This window comes from Aphis gossypii, chromosome 2 (genome assembly GCF_020184175.1).
Source record: "Aphis gossypii isolate Hap1 chromosome 2, ASM2018417v2, whole genome shotgun sequence".
Taxonomy (NCBI): Eukaryota; Metazoa; Arthropoda; class Insecta; order Hemiptera; family Aphididae; genus Aphis; species Aphis gossypii.
In genome coordinates this window covers 36,552,525-36,567,843 of record NC_065531.1, presented here as the reverse complement: position 1 = coordinate 36,567,843, position 15,319 = coordinate 36,552,525, and the positions used below count along the sequence as shown (strand labels likewise).

The 15,319-nt window shown below is 24.5% G+C and overlaps 1 protein-coding gene across 5 annotated transcripts in view; it reads right to left on the bottom strand.

The window, feature by feature from the left end:
- The window catches only part of LOC114130344 (uncharacterized), a 282,938-nt gene that overhangs the window by 91,800 nt on the left and 175,819 nt on the right, over positions 1-15,319 (bottom strand). For all 5 annotated transcript variants that reach the window (XM_050199052.1, XM_050199051.1, XM_050199050.1 and 2 more), the window contains one exon: positions 12,099-12,153. The gene's annotated coding sequence lies outside the window, so the exon portion shown is untranslated. The remainder of the gene's footprint in view (positions 1-12,098; positions 12,154-15,319) is intronic.

Sequence of the window (15,319 nt, the reverse complement as noted above, 5' to 3'; positions counted from 1 at the left end):
TTAGTATCGTACGTGTTCGTAATAGTGGAATAATTCAAATAGTATGTGTTTTATAGAGAAATAAAATATGGCATTATTCTACACTATCGGCTATTATCCCACTTTAAAAGCTTTATAACAAATACATTAGCTTTAATATGAATGAAAGTATGATGAAAACTTATAAACGGTTTCAAAAAGAATGCTTTGAAATTCTCTACAAAGCTAAGTGCTTATATCCATTTAGAGTCTAAACGGTTTTATAATTATTATTGTAAATGTTTTACTGGTTTCGTGATGTATAAATGTCGAGAACACATCAAAGTCATTTTTAAAAGAGACACAGAAAAAAAACTAACATTAAAAAAAATATGCCATTATATTGTATTTCAGCTTGCCGAAATCTGTAAATACATACGTCCAACGGTACGTATTAAAATCGATTAACTTTATGATATATTTCCCGTGAGACTTTCTGTATATGGTTCTTTTGTATGTACAATATACGATAGTCAATAGAAGTTTGGGGATGTCCAAGAGAGGAAAATGTAGTTAATGTATTGTACCATTTGTACATTATGACCAAAAATGTGAGTTAACAAGGTTAATAGATTAACGAACATAATAATATGTTAAACATTAAAGTAATTAATTAATTAATACAAATATATCTTCAACTTATTTTATACGAATCTAGGTAATTGGTGCGATAACAATAATGTCCAAGATAATAAATACATACATATATATATACCTATTATGTTTTATATAAACACTAAGATGGTTATTTTAAAAGTAAACCCTCATGGTATTGTAAAATAGGATTTTTTTTTTTTTTTGAAAGACATTATAGTCTATGTTTATATTATTAAGTACTAGAGTTCTTTAATAAATATTTAAATTTAAATGAACAAAGTAATGGATCAATATTTTTATCGCCATTCTTGTTACTCTACTCTATTTTATATAAACTTAAAATATTTACAGCTGATTAATAGCATATTCGTCCAAAATTCAATATTAGATTTCGAACAAAGTGATGAACGTATTGATTTTACAATAATAATATGTATTTTTACTTTATTTTTTATTTTTGTTTTGGGAATCCATATTGGGGTGGTAAAAATTCATTGACTTTTAACTTTGTGAGTAGATTTATTTTTAGAAAATAAGACCTAAATCTTATTTTAAGTACTGAAAAAACTAAAATAGCTGATGCAGTTGGAGTTTATTGCTAATTTAAGCCTTTTAATAATTGAATAACTGATGGAAGAATTCTGGTGTTATGATAATATTCAAAGTTGGACTTGAATAATAATTACTGACGACACTGACAGAAATTTGAAGTAAAAAAAAAAAAATAATAATGATAATAATAATAATTATAGCTTTATTGAGTAATGCCTTTCTAGAAGCTTCTTTTAGAAGCTAAATATTTAAAATATTTATGTAATATTATGAATAAAGTATTGTCGCAGATTGCTGTATCATGACGATTAAAATATTATATCATTGGTCGCGATATTAATTTTATCTTTAATTATTATTCTCCCGTTGTCTGTCTTGGTGCACTATAAGTGTGAAAATCAGAAAAAAGTTTTTCTTACTGTAGAATATTATATAGGTTATAAAAATTATTCGTCAACATCATACGATTTTTTTATTTTTAGCCTAATTTCTGATAATAGTATAAATTCTAGTGTCCCAATTTTTCGCCGGGAATAACGGGTCAGAGAACCGAAAAACCGGATTGGTCCATTTAAAACGGGACACATAGGTACTTACCATATGTATACCTATCTGAACGTTACTTAGTTTATAATCTTAGGGATTTAGTAACTATATATATATATACTGAATGGCAGACGATAAATACATATCAGCGTTTATTTTAGTGTATTATAGCTTTGAAAGTTTGTATATTTGTCGCTTATTGCATGATATATTAAATATGATAAAGTCTATACAAAGGTCATTTTGCTGGCAATTTTAGTCTATAATTTATTATCGATAGTATAAAAAAAACGATTGTGCTTAGAAAATATGTTTTTACTGAAACATTGCCAACAGAATAACGGTTAGGCAGCTAAGAGAAAAAGATATAAACGTCAAACGCACAATAACGATCATGGCATTTTCGTAATCATTCTGTATAAAAGTACAAAAATGCTAAAATTTTCAGTTGGAATTGTTTCAATTGTTTGTAATTTAAAACCCATTTGTATGGTAACTTCGAAGAAAAATGTAATGTAACAATTTTGATTCTAAATATATCTATAATGTTGTATAAAAGACATATTAAATTTCCAACTAAAATAATTTTGGTCTACACAATATTTTAATATATATTTAAGGATGAATGACGAAAATTTAACCAATTATTATAATTATTATAGTTCACTAAAATGTCTTTTATATTAATAAGGTATACAATTCTTTGTGATACTCGTTTGTATTTAAAAATGTTTCATTAAAATGGAATAAATATACGAATAAATTTAAATAAAAAATGTACATGTGAATTTTGTTGTTATTGCGTTACAACTGTAATGAATTCTTCTATAAAATATCAGTTGATTTATCATTCAATAATCCAAAAAAATATACATTTATTTTAGTTACATAATTTATTATATTAGTTAAAATATATTATTATTATTAAACTGATGTTACCTATACCGTGTTGTTAGTGATTTATGTGTGCTCCTAAAAAAATAAATAAAAAAATAAAATAAAAATTTCATTTAATTTAAGTTCCAATTGACTATCAAAAATATTTATTAATGTTTAGCTATTTTACGAGGAGGTGAAATTTTTGGATTCTATATGAAGGTGAAAAGTTTTTTTTTTTATTTACAATAAGAAACTTATTAAGCTTGCGTCTAGTAAAGGAGCATCCATTTTTCGGTCGTAAAAATCTCAGGTCCAGTATACGTTGCTACGGCAGTAACTGTAATAATAGTTTATTTTTATGGCTGCAATATTTTCGCGGACGTGACGAAAACTCATTGGATCTCCATCGTCATTGGTAAAAGGATGGTAAGGTTTTTTCACCGTTTCTCTTCGGCCATTTAAGACGCAACAACCGGATAATTCTGATATAATATCACGTCATCATCATTTTTTTTTTTTTTATTAATTAATTTATCCGAAAATAATTAATAAAATACTGTAGATGTAAGACAGAAGCTTATTTTTATGAGTAAAGGAAGGAAAAATGAATAAATAGGATAAATGTTTCTGCAGTTACGTTTTAAATAACTCAACCAATTTTTGCTATATTTGCGATAAGCCAATAAATCAGCTTGTATTTTTTTTTTACAATTTAATTTTTTTGCGTATTTATTTATTTATTTTTTTCATCAAAAAAGAACAATGGTATATTTACAATTTGTATACATAACAATATAACAAGCACATTGGATAATGGTAAAATAGGAGTGGTAGCATGATATGAGATGACATCAATTGATTCTATATTTCAATACCACGTATTTAAAAATGTATTTTCAGTTTTGTAGTTTTACAGTTAATACAGATGTGGAATATCAAATAATTAAAGTTGATATCATATCAATTAAATGCAATCAGCATGATGAAGCCAGAGAATTATTTATATAGGTAGTAATAAAAACATCAAAATCCAAAAAATAAAATAAAAATAAAATTCAAAAAAAAATATTATTCATAAATTGTCTACTATTGATAATTTATAATCCATAGTTATCTGTTCTCTTTCAGACTGTGAGCGGAGTCATTCCTCTATTCTATGAGATAATTCTTTGTAAGTAGTTTATACTTAAACCATAAAATCTAATAAATATATAAAATCAATAAGTTTTAATTTAAAATGTGGACGAAATTACTTATTTAAAGATAAATAACAATGTTAATTATTTTGTTAAAATTATTCGTATATTATTATTAATATACGTAAAAAAGGTAATGATTTTCTTTAAGATACTATTATCTATTTATACCATTGATTTATCTTTAATGTTATTAGATTGTGAGTTATATAAGTGAATATAATATGTTATAAATATTTATAGTAAATTATAATGTATTATATTCTATATTTTATATTATATCGAATAATTTAATTAAAATATAATAATATAATATAATATTATACATTATCATATATTTAGTTGTCTTGATTGAGTTTTCGGTAGCTTAAGCTTTCAAGTAATTACAATTACCCTATTATGTAAACAGGAAATTACTAAATTTCACAAAATTAACATACTATTGGTAAGTTATTAGACATTATACTGTCGTAATGAACATACATCAATAGTATACGTAGGTAATTTCGCGTGCGTTGTTGATGTATTTTGGACATTGACGAGCAGATTAAAGGGACCAGGTCATTTGTGTAATTGCATTAATTTATGAATACTTAGTAAGTACCAAACTCTAGTAATTGCTTGGGGTTATTTCTGTTACATGCGTCGAAGCATTGATTACCATCATTACTAAGGTGTTGTCCGGAAACTTGTTAAACTTAACGTATAGCTGTATAGGCTAAAGACTTTTGAGACGAGACAATGATAGGTTTATCATTTTTTCAGTCACTCTAAAATTCTACATATTATACTTGTACTTGCCAAATACTTTTTATAAATTATAATACTCAGAGATACTTAACTATATAATATCGCATAATATGAATAAAATAAAAAAAGCATCCTTGAGATTAAGCTAAGGAAATTATTAATACAATTTAACAATTTGTAATACAAATTATTTTTTACGTGAATGGTAAGAATTTTAGATGCTCTAGAGTTATCATAGGTCACTATTTTATTTGTAATTTGATTGAAGCTATACTTGCCTAACTCAACAACATTATAGATTTCTATATTTATTATTTATATTATACAACAGCTGTTCAGTAGGTAAAGAAAATAATACATAGGAATATACAATAAATTCTAATTAACTTATAACATATACGTATATAATATATATACTGATAAAAATTAGAAATCGAAATATTGTCAATATTCAATAATGAAAATACTATGTACAGATATGATTTTAAACCGAAGTTAGTAGATAGGTATTGTATATATTTATAATATTTATACTAAACTGAAATGTGTGATGAGAATAATTTAACATCATTTATTAGTCTAGCTGTTTTAAAGGCTATTTCATATCTGATAGAAGTCAAGCGAAACTTGAAGCAAATATATTGTCGAACAAAAGGGCTTTATGGTTATGCAGATGTTCTTTGGATAATTTACCATAGGAAGATATGTAAAAAGTTTTCGTGCACTGCGAAAATAAAATCGATTTTGCATATAATATATCCGGACGATTCTAGTCCGATAGTCGAAAACTTTTATTAAAGACCAGAACTTCTGTCCTGACTCATTACTATGGATAGCTGTCGAACTGAAGAAAAATTCCTGTCTGCAAATATGCATATTTATTTTATTTTCCTAGATGATTTCGCCTTCATATAAAAGTTTGATGGAACAGGCCAATGTATATTTGTATAAATATATAATTATTTTTGTTTTTTCCCATTAAGTCACTATAGGTGATTAATATTAACTATCAAGTGAGTAACTGATACTCTCTCAATATTGATTGAATACATTACATAAATTATTAATTCGAGATTATTAACTTCCGAGGTATTATCTATATTTATTTTTTAGTAATTGATTGTTGATTGCATTAAAATTACAAATTTGAAATAACATTACCTTGTTATTTTTATTAATAAAACATTTTTAAGTGTTGTTATTCACAGATAGGTAGTATAGGTCTGTGGAATAAAATCAAAATTAATTCACAGTTAAATAATATTTCATACAGTATTAAATACAATATAAATACATTTTTTAAGTAAGTACTGTATTTTATTTTATTGAATAATATAGTATTACGTATGTCGTAAATATGTTTTATTTGTAATTAAATCTATTTAATAGACGCTCTAGTAGATTTAGGATTTTAGTATTTACATTTAATATAGATAAATAACACAATTTTATGATTATAATAATTGTGATAATATTGCAATAACACTATGATATAAATGCAATTTACGAATGTTCTGTATCATGGACGTGATATGATTTTTTGTGACTTTAATTATGTATAGGAAGGCTCTGTTTATATAATACAATAATTGTCGTTAAATTATATTCATATCTATAATCCGTACAATAATCTAAATTTATATCCAAATGAGTAATATTATATGTGGAAGATTAATAGAAAAGTATATTTATTTGTTCATACGTGTCTCTACGGTGTTAGAAAACTGATTCTAATTTTATACTTCAAAACAAGATCGGAATAATTATTCGGATAATAGTTAAAATTAAGTCCGAAAAGTTTGTAAAAACAAATATACGAAATATATACAAGTATAATTTCAGTTTAAATATAATTAGTATGTTGGTATACGGATATTTGTTGGTATTATAAATACTTAAATAAGTATGGATATATCCTTTAAGTGAATGTAACTGAATTTATTTTCAAATGATGTATAAAAAGCGATATACACACACACAGCTACTTAAAATGCTAGTTTTGACATCTACCTACTTATTTTATAAAAAATAAAACAAATCGAAAAACATGGACATAAACTAAATCCGACAGGATGAGATAAAAATAAAACGAATTGTGGAAAACATTAAGGCAACGACTTTACTGAATCCTAATACTCAACAATTTTTCTTTGGCGTGAAAAAATATGTGAGTTATCAGCTTGGTGATGTTCAACAAAGTTTTAAATTTGTGCCCTAAAAATATTTTGGAACAATGATTAAATCATTATTATAGAACCTGGAAAATCCATTATAAAATATTGAATGTTTTTTTTTTTGATTTGCGCTGTACGATATTCATAATATAATATATTGTACAATTGCAATGTAACTCAGAAATACAAATTGCAAAGGTAATTCGTGTAATAGGTTACATTATATTTTGTATACTTTTGTTGCTGTAGTTTTTTACTAAAGATAATTTGTCTGCACAAAGAGATATAGATAATTGTGTTAATGTTATTATCTTTCTTATACCGATGTATTCTACTTTTCGCATTACGAAGAAAACTGGCCATCCAAGAATAATCAAATGAACGTATAGTTTTATTAAGAATATAATCTTGTTTTAAAAAAAAAATAAATACTATGCATAGAATTATTTTTGGTGAACTTGGATAGTATGTTGGAGTTATAATTACAAAAATAGTGAAATACATTAAATTTATAATTTACTCTTTAAATTTTAATAATTAGCAAATAATGATTTGTATACAGTTTTGTTTGACTGGTGAACTCTACAAATATGTTAAATATTATTTAATGTCATAATAAATTAAAAATAAGTAATAATAATAAAATAGTAATTTTAAAGTTACACAATTTTTTGTATTTTAGTACCTAAATTTTTAGGTTTGTGAATGACGCTCGACGTACTGCTGTATACTCATACGTATATAATATGTTTCCATATTGTATTATTATGTCAATTTGTCGTAGATAATTAATAATAGTTATTTTATTAGATACTATACTATTGACATAAGATTAAAAGCTATACACAGTTTTATTTTTACACACTTTTTAACGAATAGGTTGTAGAATAAATATTGATATTACTGAAAAACTCCAGAATATAGTAAAAACAAAAATAATCTTAAGTGAGTATTGTCTAAATTAATCGGCAGTTTTTATTCGATAGTGACAGAAATATAAAGACAGTTTTTAAAAATGTTACTATATTTATAAATAATTGTTCAAATATAAGTAGGTATAAAAATTATGGTACAGTAGTTTTATTTCCTCTCTTTTATCTTTACTATTTGTTATAGTCATTGCATTATGTATATACATAATATTATATTATGATCCTCATTTTGAAATTTAAAATTAAGTATTTATTAGTAACTGAGTGATTTTTAAAGTGTTTGATAGTTACATTTGTTGAAAAATTATGTGTTGCTGTTGCAGGTTTTATCTTTTATAACAAAGAATGATTAGTTGTATAAATTATTCTCGCTGCTCCACTATACCTATAGTATAATATACCTTGGGTTGTCGACATTAATTGTTATGTGTGCTCGTTACTTACTCACACCTTGATGATATTCATTACTATCCGTCTGAACTCGTGGAATATTCGTATTAAACGAGTCCAGTTCGTCCTGGACCCGGAATAGCGGGATGAGCATATAATAAGAATGGTAAAAAAAAACTGGATTGTAAATGACGGCGCCTTAGGGTGATGTAAATTCCAAACACAATTAATTATGCTCCGTTAATCCTGCAGGGCACATCGTTTAGCCCATATTTCACTCACTGAGGTGGGATTTTAAGCTCGCTGGGTGTTGCATAGTAGTAGTATTAGTTGTAGTAGTGGTAGTAGAAACAGAATTCTGTTGGTCAAGATTACCACGACGTTTCCTACTCTTTATATATCCATTAAAAATTGTACCCTGACTTTAAACAAAAACTTTTGCACTTGTCTTTGGAGATTCCAAAACTGACGTGAACAAATAATACTCGTTTACTCCTCATTCTCATTGTAGTGAAGATTTTCGCGTCATGAATGATAACCGTTTGCGGTTTCTTCGTCTCCCCCCCCCAAAAAAAACTGTTGGTGGGATATGGTCAGCCAAATCTAACTTTACGAACATTTGGTTTTAGGTTGAACTCTTTTTTATATATATACTTTATTATTCCTTGCGAAAACCAAGATTACTATCTCAATCAGTCGTTCACTCTACCGTCCTTGACGTTTGACCGTTTAGGTATCTGAACAAAGATCAATTGGATCAGAGACAAACATCCATTTTAAACTGTCGTAGTTATCGTACATAGCTTTGTTTGAGATCTTAGAGTTAGTTTTTTATGAGATTTAAAGAGCAAGCATTTAATATCATTAAGTCACAATTTTAGAAGAATTTTTTTGTTTTATAAAAGTTAGGGTGGGGTATAAGGTGGTTGGTTAACCACTATCAAGTTACAATTGATAATTAATTTTTGCAGTTAAATATTAACATATTACTGAGTACTTTTAATACAAGAATATGTAAAATTGATTTTAAAACTAATAATTTTAATAAAATTAAACTGTGTAGTGAAGGAATGAGTGTTATTGTTTTAAAATGATTGTTTTTTTTTTTTTATTCAAAAGCTATTTCGTTGAGTGATTACTATATTTTAGTTTCAAAAAGTGTTATAAAAGTCCTAATCAAACCATTAAATTGAGAAGAGATTAAATCTATATTTGGTACCTATATTGAACTCATTTCATTAATTTTTAAAAGTTCAAGTAAAAGTCACGATTATTATACAAAAAAAAAAAAAAAAATTGAAAATAACATAGAAATTATGGTCTTAACTGGATTTTGTTTAAAATTAAGTTAAGTACGCAATTATTTAACTTTAAATTATACAGTAGCAAAATGAGCAAAGTACAACAAGTAGGTAGTCAATATTCTTAGTATATCTGTATTATTTTTAGCTTATTTAAATTTTATTATATTAAATACTAATGATAGGTTTTTGTAAGGATATCTCATATATTACCTACAGTATTTAATTATGTATACCACATTTTTTATTATTATATAAAATACAAATAATAGCATTATTAGACATTTACTAAAAAAATTATACTTAGTACCTATATTAATAATAATAATAGTGATAATAATATAATGTTATCATCTAAAACTAAGCCATTGGTTTAAGTAGCTTTATACATTAGGTACACTTTAAATATATATATATATATGTATTTTGTTTATTGTTGTGTTCATATTTTGAATAACAATTGTGTTTTCATGAATAAAAAAAAAAAACTTGTTAGCAACATATAATTTATGTAATATTAGTGATAAATATATCTTTATTTATTCAAAATAATAACTCCTTAAATGCAAAATATTATAATTTTTATTAATATTTTAAGTTTTATTTTTTTGGAATTGAGCTGATTATGAGGAGATGCATGAATTGATTTTACTAGGTTTATTTTATATCTGTCTACACGCTTTAAAGTATAAAACTGTGCGATCCTATTTAGGAAATGTTGAACAACTTCGAATATATTATATAGTTACACTTTTTTGCTTTATTCATTTATTTATTATTTTGTTATTACGATTTTATCTAATTTATTGTAATTGAAGTATTATTAATTGTAATAAATTAAAATTATTTAACACTACCTACATATCTTTATATTTTCATATACCTACATTGCAATTTTTAATTTTCAAAACTAATTTTAAGTTATTTATATCATGAATACTCATTCCCATTGTTGTAGGATACATCAATACTGACAGAAATTAATTAATTATATATATATACTTTTTTGACAAAAATAAGTTCAACCACAAACCCACTTTATTTTCAGTAGAAAAACAAATTACTAATAGCAAAAAAAACTTATATATAACTATATGCATCTACTTAGAATCGCTATTCGTATAAACTGATTTATTATTGAATTAAAATTCAACACATCCATTACAACTTAAGCAGTACTCAAGTACTAAATGACGAGGTAAACTCAAAACAAGCTATACAGCAAGAAAGTTTAATGTTTTTAATATTAAAGTTGTTAATGCAATATTTAAAAAATCATAATTTATACTTTATTAAAATGTATTTACATTATATTTTACCAGGCTTAGTTATAATTTAAAAATTAATAAATAATTAATATTTCAAAAGATCTTAAAAAAAAAAACATAATAATGTAAATAATATTTAATCATAAAACATTGATGTATTTTTAATAGTAAACTTGTTTTGATTACTAAACTAAACTTTTGAAATGAAAAAGCTATTACTTTTTATTTTTGCAACTTATACATACCGCCTACATTGCAACGTATGAACCAATGAATGGTGTGTATAAGAAAATAATAAATATGAATACTAGTTAATGTGTAATATGAAAAGTTTATATCTCGCTATAAGAGAAGTCATGCATAAAATGAATACTTTTTCCACTTTTTCCAATACGATGCCATCAAAATGAAAAATAAAAGATGAATGAAACTTAAGATTAGTACTTATTTCATACGTAAAAATGCTGTATGACAAAATAATAATTTTGATAATTGTTTGATAAGTACAATATTAGCATGATAACATAATATCAAAAATAAGTAAAAAAAAAAAAAGAAATAAATATTAAAGTTTTTTAAATGTCGTCAAGCATTTTTCAATAAAAGAATTACTTAATATAACGTGTATGAAATCTATATTAATTTTAAAAAAATAATAAAAATACTTTTTTTTAAATTTTACTTTAAAAAAATGTACATAAATTTTATTTATAATGTTAAATATGCGATACATGACAAACTATCTATACTAATTTTGTTTTCTTAAATATTTGAGTTATTTGTTAAAGAAACATAGTTAAGGTAAAAAGACTAATTTGATTTATGTGTCAATGTTGAATAACAATAGAGAATTATAAGTATTTATTTTCTATAAGTTCACGAAATTGAAATTTTATTTTTTATGCAGTTAATTTAAATTACTATTCTAAATCTAATATCTTATACTTTGTTTTTAATATTACTTCATTGATTTTAGATTAAGCTAATGTTTTATTAAATATTAAAAATTAAAATGAATAAAGTTCATTTTTAAGCTTATGATTCATGAGATCGTGATGTATATCTAATCTATACTTCCCTTATTAGGTGATTCATGTTACAAATATTATTAACTGATATAATAATTTACAATACAAGTTTGTGTATAGATGTTTTTCTCTATTATATTAATAATAAAAAGGTTTATCATTGATTTCAAATTACTTACGTAATTAATACTTAGTTTTATAATGCAACTTTACCTCATTTAATAAACCTTTATATTTTTATTACAAAATGTGTTCATTTTGTACAACTTGAATTATTTGCTAAATTAATACTAACCGCGTCATCTTTAATAATTAAGAATAGTATTTAGTAGTTATTATAGTTTAAAACATTAATTATATTTGTTTTCAAACAAATATACCATACAATTAAAATTAATATAAATTATACATTTTTATTACAAGTCTATTCATTATGCTATTATATTAGTTAATTTTAAATAACTTACCAAATATTATGAACTGATTTTATTTAATTTCTGTTCACCAATAATCTTCGTATAACTGAAAATATAAGATGAATTCATATAAATAACAATTATTGTATTCGAATTATACTTAAATTGGCAATGTATACATTTTTAATTCAATTAATTTTTAATTTAAAATTGAATGATCACAATATTATTTAAAAATGTTATATTATTCGTATAATATAAATTATATTTTAAATTTGTTAGATGTGTTGAAACAAAAATGAATTCATAAAATAATAACTGAATTTTTAAGACAATATTAGGTTTTTATTGTTTATTTTACAAATCTTAAATAATGAACAAAATGCCGGAAAAATGAAATTATAACATTTAAATTAATATGGAATGTTCATTTTAGATTAATATAACAGTGTGAGTAAAGCAATACTGCTAAAATTGCTTTATCACACTATTAAGTTACGATAAATATTTTATTGCATTTTTAATGAATGTAAGTAGCAGGTACAATATTTATTGTATGAAAGTAAAACATGAATAGATCGTTTATTAACTTGATAACTATAATTGTTGACTAATCAATAGTTACGAATAATATATGTATACATATATTTTGAATAAACAATGTACCTACACATTAGTAAAAGGAAATCGTTAGTATTATCCATTAAATATCGTATAGGTACATATTATTAAACATTTAATCAATTGAATAATTTTTGATAATATTTGGGACGATTAATTATATTATGCGTATTGTTTCAGTTGAGTACCTACTGTATTTATTTTTAGCACGATACTGCAGTATGTACAGTCGTATGAATTTGAGTGATTTTTAATACGAGTGGATGTATTATGTATGAAATATGAATAAAACTTGGGGAAAATAGAAATCAAATCAATTACCATATTATACCAAATATGCATATTCATTTTCAGTAAATAATAATATTCCGTATTCCGTGCACACACACATTTATGTATAAATATTTATTTATATATACGCTTACTATATAATAGTATTATAAACGTTAACCTCAATGTATTTTTTTTTCACAACTGTAAAGTTTTCCACGATTTAGACAACGGCGACGTGAGTGAATGAAAACATCCAAAGACAGATTATATTATGAATGCCGTCGTGTACGAATGCTGCTATTATTACATGGACGTATTTAACTTATTGTTCATCATGGTGGAGCTTACAGATTTATTTATGAAATAATAACACAAAGTATATAACTAATATAATGCATACGTCATATGCCTCGTTAACTGTATGCATTAAAACCTACATAATACATTATTACAAGTTATTTTAACTATTTGTATACAAAAACCGTGATATCAGAATATGTGGACTACTTGTTAGGGTTTCCATTTACTTATGTAAACATTTGCTCAAGTTACCCAAACGCTGTTAATATTTTGTTATGATCAAGATGTTTCATTAAATTTTTATCTATTGTGTTGTTATCGAAAAAAGATAAAAATTGAAAAATATTTTGAAATCGATAATAATTATTTTATCATAATATTTATACCACCCGAAAAATGTCGTCTCTACAACCATGTCAAATGAAAATGCAATATGCCATGTAAAACCGACCATAGTTCAAGGTGCGTTCATCGCTTGAATTCAAGTATTTTGTTTGTAAATTATAATATATACGCACTCACAGTGTCTTATATTACAGGACATCGGATTCTAGATCAAATAGCTCATGTAGACGTCGAGGATCATGAGCGATTCGTATTCGCTTAAATAAAATTTTTGTATTAACTATACCTACGTTTGAATTCCCAAAATAATTGCCAAAATTTCTGGTCGGTAGCCAGTTATATAAATTATTACGAGTATACCTATAAGAAAACGTACGTGTTCGACATTTTGAGTATAATCTTCCCACAAACGACAAATGTATTGCCGAGAAAAATATACGTCATATTTTATCGTAAGTTTAGCTTGTAATATACACAGTAGCTTTCATTTTGTTTATATACAAATGGCTTTGGTACCCGAACACATTTCGAGGGTTCGTGTACAATTTTCTCGCTCATTTACTTCAAGAGTCTGCGAGTTTTTTTTCTTTTTATAGCGGCTGTTCAAATATTTTACTTTATACATATAGATGCATACAACTATAAACACACATACACACATAATATAATATAATATAATATATATATATAGATTCTTTATAGTTCAAGAAGCACTGTCAACATTCACTTAAACCACCTGCTTACTACAATTGCACCCATTGTAAACCACCAGTTTTCTACCTCGGTCACATATATTATACGTATAATGCTCTGTCGAACGTATTAGAATCTAGAATGCCGTTTGTAGTTATCTTACAAAATTATACTTAATATAAATAATAAAGACAATTGGAAATTCGAAACTAGTTCATTAAAGGTTTAAGTAATTAAGTATAATAGTGTTGAGTTAATTCGGTGTAGTGTGGACTAGCTTTGGATCATCAGATAAATGTCTAATGATTAGTTTTGCCAAAAAAAATTTAAATAGATTAAATAAAAAAATTCTCTAATAATAGTTAACAGTTAAATGGTTTTTATTCACTTTATATGAAAAATAATAATATCAAAAATCTAACATACTGAAAATAACAAGTTAGTGATTTGTTATAGCATGGATGAATGAATTATTGTCAATGTTGTTTTAAATATATTTTACAATAAAAAACTTTCTATAATATTATTTAGAAATTGTTTAGTTTAGTTTTTGCAATTATATTCAGACTTGAGGAGGTTGTAAGAAGTGATCTGTCTTTGTCTAACACACGTGGAATATAGACGTGTTTTAATTTCAAGGTACCGATTTATTTAGTGGTAATTAGAATGCTAGAAGAATTTGTCGTTAAGTTTATTTTAAATACTTTTTATTTTATCCTCCGAAATTTAAAAAAATTAACTATTAAGATAAAATATTTCAATTTTTGGAGAAGTTAAAATCAAAAATTTAAAAATGTAGAAAACTCGATATCAAATAGATTTGACAAAAAATTCAAATCTGTTTTTAGAATTCTTATCGCTTCACTAGATCAAAATAATTGGTATGTTGAAATAAAAACATCTCTAGATTTATTTATTCCACGTGTGTTAGATAAATACATAAAATCATTGCTTCCAATTCCCTTAAACCATTTTATGTTACACAATCATAATGTATCAATGTTTTTCAACCGTTTCAGTATTTTTTTCCGGTATATTAC